Source organism: Oncorhynchus clarkii, chromosome 9 (assembly GCF_045791955.1).
Source record: "Oncorhynchus clarkii lewisi isolate Uvic-CL-2024 chromosome 9, UVic_Ocla_1.0, whole genome shotgun sequence".
In the NCBI taxonomy this organism is placed as follows: domain Eukaryota; kingdom Metazoa; phylum Chordata; class Actinopteri; order Salmoniformes; family Salmonidae; genus Oncorhynchus; species Oncorhynchus clarkii.
The window spans coordinates 48,800,170-48,810,020 of record NC_092155.1 but is presented as its reverse complement, the minus strand read 5'-3'; positions in this window follow the sequence as shown (position 1 = coordinate 48,810,020).

Below are 9,851 nucleotides of genomic sequence, written 5' to 3'. Positions count from 1 at the left end.
AGAATAAAACATATTCCAAAACATGCATCCTGTTTGAAATAAGGCACTAAAGAAAAACTGCAAAGAATGTAGTAAAGAAATTAACTTTTTGTCCTGAATACAAAGCGTTATGTTTAGGGCAAATCCAACACAACACATCACTCTTCATATTTTCAAGCATGGTGGTGGCTGCATCATGTTATGTGTATGCTTGTCATCGGCAAGGACTAGGGAGTTTTTTATTTGGATAAAAATAAACGGAATAGGGCTAAGCACAGGAAAACTCCAAGAGGAAAACCTGGTTCAGTCTGCTTTCCAACAGACACTGGGAGACAAATTCGCCTTTCAGCAGAACAATAACCTAAAACACAAGGCCAAATAAACACTGGAGTTGCTTACCAAGATGACATTGAATGTTCCTGTGTGACCTAGATACAGTTTGACTTAAATTGGCTTGAAAATCTATGGCTGTCTAGCAATGATTAACAACCAACTTGACAGAGCTTGAAGAATTTTTAAAATAATAATGTGCAAATATTGTGCAATCCAGGTGTGGAAAGCTCTTAGACTTAACCAAAAATAATCACAGCTGTAATCGCTGCCAAAGGTGATTATAGCATGTATTGAATAGTTATGTAAATGAGATATTTCTGTATTTCATTTTCAATACATTTGAAAAACATTTCTAAAAACATGTTTTCACTTTGTCATTATGGGACATTGTGTGTAGATGGGTGAAAAAAATGATAGAATTCAGACTTTAACACAAAAGGTTGAATTAATACTTTCTGAAAGCACTGTATGTTGATTTTGTGCATAGAGCACACTTCTGACAAAACATAATTTTCTGCTATGTTGAAACTAGCATACGGAACAACTCTCTGCAAAATGTCTCCTTTCCAGTCTGAAAACATTGCCGAACATATCACGTATATCACGTATCCAAAGGACATGTGGGGGGAGGGTTCTTGAAAAAAACTATTTTTGCAATATCAAATACTCCAGACCTCCAAGGAAGGCATGACAGCGATGTGATTTTGGAGGTATGGCAACGGGAGACTACTTATTGTGAAGTGGAAATGTCTAGGATAAACAACGGCTCAGCAGCAAAGTGGTAGGTCACACAAGCTCACAGAACTGGACCGCCAAGTACTGAAGTGTGTAGCGCGTAAAAATTGTCTGTCCTCGGGTGCAACACTTAGTATCGAGTTCCAAACTGCCTCTAGAAGTAACGTCAGCACAAGAACTGTTCGTTGGGAGCTTCATGAAATGGGTTTCTATGGCCGAGCAGACGCACACAAGCCTGAGATTATCATGCGCAATGCCAAGAGTTGGCCGGAGTGGTGTATGGACTCTGCAGCATTAATTGCCAGTGGAAACACGTTCTTTGGAGTGATGAATCATGCTTCACCATCTAGCAGTCCTATGGACGAATCAAACAATGAAATTCTAGATTATTCTGTGCTAAAGGTCGACCGATTAATCGGAATGGCCGATTTAATTAGGGCCGATTTAAAGTTTTCATAACAATCGGAAAACGGTATTTTTGGACACCGATTTGGCCGATTTAAAAAATAAATATATATATATATTTTTTACACCTTTTTAACTAGGAAAGTCGGTTAAGAACACATTCTTATTTTCAATGACGCCCTAGGAACGGTGGGTTAACTGCCTTGTTCAGGGGCAGAATGACAGATTTTTACCTTGTCAGCTCGGGGATTCAATCTTGCAACCTTACAGTTAACTAGTTCAACGCTCTAACCACCTGCTTTACATTGCACTCCACGAGGAGCCTGCCTGTTACGCGAATGCAGTAAGAAGCTAAGGTAAGTTGCTAGCTAGCATTAAACTTATCTTATAAAAAACAGTCAATCAATCTTAATCACTAGTTAACTACACATGGTTGATATTACTAGTTTATCTAGCGTGTCCTGCGTTGCATATAATCGATGTGGTGCGGAAAAAGGACTGTTGTTGCTCCGACGTGTACCTAACCATAAACACCAATGCCTTTCTTAAAATCAATACACAGAGGTATATATTTTTAAACCTGCATATTTAGCTAAAATAAATCCAGGGTAGCAGGCAATATTAACCAGGTGAAATTGTGTCACTTCTCTTGCGTTCATTGCACGCAGAGTCAGGGTATATGCGATAATAATAAACGTTTTGTTTTCGAAATTATAGTTTCCGGATTCGACCATATTAATGACCAAAGGCTCGTATTTCTGTGTGTTATTATGTTATAATTAAGTCTATGATTTGATATTTGATAGAGCAGTCTGACTGAGTGATGGTAGGCAGCAGCAGGCTCGTAAGCATTCATTCAAACAGCACTTTTGTGCGTTTTGCCAGCAGCTCTTAGTAATGCTTCAAGCATTGCGCTGTTTATGACTTCAAGCCTATGATGACTCCCAAGATTAGGCTGGTGTAACTGATGTGAAATGGCTAGCTAGTTAGCGGGGTGCGCGCTAATAGCGTTTCAAACGTAACTCGCTCTGAGACTTGGAGTAGTTGTTCCCTTTGCTCTGCAAGGGACGCAGATAGCCTGGTTAGCCAATGTGCGGGAGCACTGGTTGGTCAGTCCAATTGAGGTAGTATGTACATGAATGTATAGTTAAAGTGACCATGCATATATTATAAACAGAGAGTAGTAGCAGTGTAAAAAGAGGGATGGGGGGGTGGTACACAATGCAAATAGTCCATGTAGCCATTTGATTACCTGTTCAGGAGTCTTATGGCCTGGGGTAAAAACTGTTGAGAAGCCTTTTTGTCCTAGACTTGGCACTCCGGTACCGCTTGCCATGCGGACGTAGAGAGAACAGTCTATGACTGGGGTGGCTGGGGTCTTTAACAATTTTTAGGGCCTTCCTCTGACACCGCCTGGTATAGAGGTCCTGGATGGCAAGCAGCTTAGCCCCAGTGATGTACTGGGTCGTACGCACTACCCTCTGTAGTGCCTTGCGGTCAGAGGCCGAGCAATTGCCGTACCAGGCAGTGATGCAACCAGTCAGGATGCTCTCGATGTTGTAGAACCTTTTGAGGATCTCAGGACCCATGCCAAATATTTTTCTTTTCCTGAGGGGGAATAGGCTTTGTCGTGCCCTCTTCACGACTGTCTTGGTGCGTTTGGACCATTTTAGTTTGTTGTTGATGTGGACACCAAGGAACTTGAAGCTCTCAACCTGCTCCACTACAGCCCCGCCGATGAGCATGGGGCTTGGTCTTCCTTTTCCTGTAGTCCACGATCATCTCCTTAGTCTTGGTTACGCTAAGGGATAGGTTGTTATTCTGGCACCACCCGGCCAGGTCTCTGACCTCCCTATAGGCTGTCTCGTCGTTGTCGGTGAACAGATCTACCACTGTGGTGTCGTCTGCAACCTTTAAATTATATTTTTTTTACCCCTTTTTTCTCCCCAATTTTGTGATATCCAATTGGTAGTCGTTAGTCTTGTCTCATCGCTGCAACTCCCATACGGACTCGGGAGAGGCGAAGAAGGTGATGCGTCCTCCGAAACACAACCCAACCTAGCCGCACTGCTTCTTGACACAACGCACATCCAAACCAGAAGCCAGCCGCACCAATGTGTGGGAGGAAACACCGTACACCTGGCGACATTGTCAGCATGCACTGCGCCCGGCCCGCCACAGGAGTCGCTATTGCGCAATGAGACAAGGATATCCCTGCTAACCCGGACGAAGCTGTGCCAATTGTGCCGGGACCTCCCGGTCGCGGCCGGCTGTGACAGAGCCTGGGCTCGAACCCAGAATCTCTGGTGGCACAGCCACGTGTCACTGGGCAGCTCGTGGCTGTGCTTCCCTTTGTAGTCTGTAATAGTTGCAAGCCCTGCCACATAAGACGAGCGTCGGAGCCAGTGTAGTATTCAATCTTAGCCCTGTATTGACGCTTTGCCTGTTTGTTGGTTCAGGATTTCCTGTAAGCTTCCCGGTTAGAGTCCCGCACCTTGAAAGCGGCAGCTCTACCCTTTAGCTTAGTGCGAATGTTGCCTGTAATCCATGGCTTCTGGTTGGGGTATGTACGTACAGTCACTGTGGGGGTGGACGTCCTCGATGCACCTATTGATAAAGTCAGTGACTGATGTGGTGTACTCCTCAATGCCATCGGAAAAATCCCGGAACATGTTCCAGTCTGTGATAGCAAAACAGTCCTGTAGTTTAGCACCTGCTTCATCTGACCACTTTTTTATAGACCGAGTCACTGGTGCTTCCTGCTTTAATTTTAGCTTGTAAGCAGGAATCAGGAGGATAGCGTTGTGGTCGGATTTACCAAATGGACGGCGAGGGAGAGCTTTGTACGCGTCTCTGTGTGTGGAGTACAGGTGATCTAGATTTTTTTCCCTTGGGTTGCACATTTAACATGTTGATGGAAATTTGGTAGAACTGATTTAAGTTTCCCTGCATTAGTCTCCGGCCACTAGGAGCGGCACTTCTGGGTGAGTGGTTTCCTGTTTGCTTATTTCCTCTGTGCAAACAATAGCACGCAAGTATAAACACCATGGGACCACGCTGCCGTCATACCGCTCAGGAAGAAGACGTGCTCTGTCTCCTAGAGATGAACGTACTTTGGTGCAAAAAGTGCAAATCAATCCCAGAACAACAAGAAAGGACGTTGTGGCAGCATCGTGTTGTGGGGGTGCTTTGCTGCAGGAGGGACTGGTGCACTTCACAAAATAGATGGCATCATGAGGTAGGAAAATTCTGTGCATATATTGAAGCAACATCTCAAGACATCACTCAGGAAGTTAAAGCTTGGTCGCAAATCGGTCTTCCAAATGGACAATGACCCCAAGCATACTTCCAAAGTTGTGGCAAAATGGCTTAAGGACAACAAAGTCAAGGTATTGGAGTGGCTATCACAAAGCCCTGACCTCAATCCCATAGAAAATGTGTGGGCAGAACTGAAAAAGCGTGTGTGAGCAAGGAGGCCACTAAATCTGACTCAGTTACACCAGGTCTGTCAGGAGGAATGGACCAAAATTCACCCAACTTATTGTGGTAAGCTTGTGGTAGGTTTAAACCAAGTTAATCAATTTAAAGTTAATCAATTTAAAAGCAATGCTACCAAATACTAATTGAGTGTATGTAAACTTCTGACCCATTGGGTATGTGATGAAAGAAATAAAAGCTTAAATAAATTATTCTCTACTATTATTCTGACATGTCACAATCTGAAAATAAAGTGGTGATCCTAACTGACCTAAGACAGGGAATTTTTACTAGGATTAAATGTCAGGAATTGTGAAAAACTGAGTTTAAATGTATTTGGCTAAGGTGTATGTAAACATCAAATATAGAATTTTGCCTTTCTGCTATTAGCCCAAAAAAACACTTTGAATAACATATTAATTCATGGAAAATGGATTTAAGTGAAATTAAGGATGTTCTGAAGTGTCTGTCCTGTATCTGAGATGTAAGAAATTGCAGGATTTTTGTATTATTTTATTACTGTGGAATTACTTGTATACCATTGACATGGAAATGCCTTCTTCCGGGTTACCTTCAGACGAGTCCCATGACACTTGTGGGGGTCGTAGAGCAAAATGGAGAACACAGTCTGGATTGAGACACATGCGCTGGATTGAGACACAGCCCATACAAAACAATATCTCTAGCTTAAACAGACAGATTTTGATGATTTTATTTATTTTTTAAATATTTTTTTATGCGTCGAGCGGAGCATGGGAGGCCTCAAGCGGAAAATAATTTGTATATTATTATTATTTTTTTATGCTCAGTTTATGAGGACCCTTGCTGATGTGATTGATGCCTGAGGCAATTGACTCTTCTGCCTAATGGTATTTCCGCCAGTGGATTTATCTCGGAAGACAGCAGGAGTGGGGCTGGTCGTTTTTTTTGTTACAATTTAGCCACGTACAAACTCCATGGTTGAATGTGACATAGGCCTAGGTCCACATTATGATTTAGTCATTTTGAAAGCATCTTAAACTAAGCACAAGGAAGGAACGTGAAATACAAGAATGATGATGCAATTGTGAAGTGTAGGCTATTCACTGGTAGCCTACTCAAGTCCACGACAAGCTAACATCTGTAGCCGACAATAGCCTATATTGGCAAGTTTTTGTTTGAACAATGACCAATAGCATATTCAGTCCATGGCGTGTATGTCTGCCTTTGAATACAGACCCTACTACTGAAAATCCTATTGCATTAGGCCATTTCTTTAGAAGTGCATTTGGTCTATGGGTCGTAAAACAAGCCTTGTTGGGGTTTTGTATGTTTAAAAAAAAACTCTATGGCAAACTGGATTTTCTCAGATTTAAATACATGCATCAACACCAAATGCATGTATTTAAATCTGAGAAAATCCAGTTTGCCATAGAGGAGTTGGGAATGACTCCTATCACAACACACTGCAGCTTCCAGCTACAGTACTGTGGAGACCCACATGATATATCATTGAACATAGGTCGTCTGAAAGAATGTCATGCTTAATCTTAACAGAACTTTAAGTGAGAGGTTGAAAGATGCCTGGTTCCTGATTTGGATGCGTCCCAAATTCCTATCAAGATGGGAGCTGTCTGAACAGATTTTTCTCATCATTATTTGTGCTGAGATTTACATTCGGTCTTAAATAGTGTTGATTGAGGGTAATTTGGCGTTTTAATTGCAGAACAGCTGCCACTCTCTTTCTGCTGATTGTCATTGTAGACATTCTCAATAGATCACTCATAGACCCTTAAATGCCTCATTAAAATATGTTATGCAGATTCCCATTAAACTTTCTAAAAAGGAACCTTCATAATGCTTTCTGATTTCTATTTTATTCTCAGAGGTCATTATAATCACTGTCAATGTCAGCAAATGCATCACCAAGAAATTAGGGATGCAGAATCAACCTACTTTTATTAAGTGAAATTGGAAAATATGTTTTGTCTTTGGGCAAATCCACAGTAACGGAATTGTGCTGAGACTTATATTTTTTTCAGTTTAAAATGTATGCTAAACAAAAAACATTGATTTTGAAGTTTAACAAACCATACAACTTTAACAATTTCCACTGAACATTTTACAAAAAACATATTTACAGAAAGAACTGTGCAGATACAATGTTTGCATCTGCACTGTTTTTCCAGTAAATTAATGTATATATTTTTTACTCTGTAAAGTGTTCAAACTAGTCATTGTTCATAGTGTTGTATGGTTTGTTAAACTTTTAAAATCAATGGTTTTTGTACGGTTTACATTTTAAAGTGAAAAATCAGTCTGTGTAATTCCGTTACCATGGAATTTCCCCCTTTGCAGGTCTATGAATTGAAATGGCAAGTTCCTTTTTGTTTTGCTAGGCGTTGGGAAAATTATTAATTAACTATAATTTATTATTTACTTTCTATAATCCCATTGATAGTATAGAGCTTTGAGCCCCTGACTGGGGCTCAAACACAGGTTCAAAGGCAGCGCCTGTAACCATTGCTTCAATTATCAGTCTTATGAACAGCAGATTTGTTACACTATCCCCACCAAACCGGAGATCGTATCCAACACTTCTCTATGCTAAATTCCTCATGTCTACATGCATCGCTGATGGCTATACCAGAGTGGTATACTACAAAGCAAGCTAGATCTACTCAGGCTTTTATAAAGCTAGCCAACTTCAGTTAGCTAGTTTCAGTTAGCTTCACATTCCAGGTCAGGCTTCATCCGGATATTGCTCATCCGCTAACTCTAGCAGGCTTGTAACTCCGCGTCCATGTCGCACATGGCTAATCGTACGCCGAACTCTTCATTGAGATAATGCTGAAACATTAACCCATGGGCGAGTTAGTGCCACATTTTCATTTGTGCTGAAATCAAAATGAAAGAAAAGTTATCTTGAAAATTCAGCAGGCTATGGTATGAGATAGGCTTTTAGAAGTGGCGTCTTTTATTTTCTGACTTTATTGTTAACGGTGTGCTTATCAATGCACAAGCACCTTTTCCCTCGCCTATTGCTCCTTTTCTGTGGAACAACTTGTTGTGACATTTACAGTGCATTCGGAAAGTATTCCGACCCCTTCACCTTTTCCACATTTTGTTACGTCACAGCCTTATTATATTTGCCTCATCAATCTACACTTGATATCCCATAATGACAAAGCGAAAACAGGTTTTTAGAAATGTTTGCAAATATATTAAGCAGAAATAGAAAATACCTTATTTACATAAGTATTCAGACTCTTTGCTATGAGAATCGAAATTGAGCTCAGGTGTATTCTGTTTCCATTGATCATCCTTGAGATGTTTCTACAACTTGATTGGAGTCCACCTTTGGTAAATTCAATTGATTGGACATGATTTGGAAAGGCGCACACCTGTCTCAATAAGGTCCCACAGATGATAGTGCATGTCATAGCAAAAACCAAGCCATGAGGTCGTAGGAATTGTCCTTAGAGCTCTGAGACAGGATTGTGTCAAGGCACAGATCTGGGGAAGGGTACCAAAACATTTCTGCAGCGTTCAAGGTCCCGAAGAATACTGTGGCCTCCATCATTCTTAAATGGAAGAAGTTTGGAACCACCAAGACTTCATAGAGCTGGCCGCCCGGCCAAACTGAGCAATCGGGGGAGAAGGGCCTGGTACCAGTGCTGGTATATGCCTACATCAGCATGTTTCTGCAACACTATCTATTAAATCCGAGAGGAATAGGAAAAGCATGAATATGTTAGCTAGCATTGGCTAGCTATGTGAAGTCAGAGAGGAAGAAGCGAAGCAAGAGGAATACCTGGGCCCAATATATTTTCTTTTTTTCTCCAGCAGGTGCCATGTTTACTTTTTTTTTTTTTGCCCACCAAGCGAGGAGTTTATGTATGGTCAATGAGTGTTGAATTTTAACAAAAAATGTAATGTCTTATTTGCTATGTGTGTCTTATTTGATGGAACAGAGGTTTCCTAGTGCTTAGGTTGTTATTGGTGTACTGATAAATGTAGAACACGTGACATCCTGGCAACTTTGGAGAAAAAAACACTATCAGTATTGTGCTTGTTGTTCACACTCATATCTGCTTTCTCATTGGCTAGAATGGTCCCAGCTGATCTTGCCTCCTCCCGACTGTCTTCCATTTTTTAAGACAGTTATTTTCATTGTTAGAGCGATCACTTGAGTATCTGTTCAATATAATGGATAATCTGTGATAAAGTAAGAGAAAACATGTAATGTAACATCTAATTAGTGTCCTCTGGGAAACACTGACCAGCAACACTTTGGTTCCTACATTGTCCCATTAATTCCTCCCTGGCTTTTTTAATTTGTTGACATATCAAACTACAGTGTGTTCAATGTGCTGCCCACTATATTCCAACTATAGAATTAGAATAATCATTCTATTTCCATGATTCCAACAGTTCACAATTAGTAGGCCTCGCTGTTTTGCCCATATCATGCAGCCCTATGCCATTTTTACTTTTTATTTTATTTTTGCTCACCAAGCGAGGAGTTTATGTATGGTCAATGAGTGTCCACTAGTGTGGAGATTATAAAAAAAATGAATGCAGGAAATGAAGAAATTGATTAAAGTACTTTTTTGGTTGAAGTTGGACTGAACAGTATAAAACAATCCAAATGGAGAACACCCTATTTAAATCACTTATCATTTATGTGTTACCACCCTAGGCTCATTAAGTACTCATAAAACATGTTTAGAACTTTTATTATTAAAAAAACAAAACACTGTGAAAAACATCATATGATATTTTGGCCATATCGCCCAGCTCTAGTGTGTGTGTGTGTCTCTGTCACCAGATCTCAACCCAATTGAACACTAATGGGAGATTCTGGAGCAGCGCCTGAGACAGCGTCTTCTATCACCTTCAACAAAACGCCAAATGAATTAATTTCTATTGGAAGAATGGTG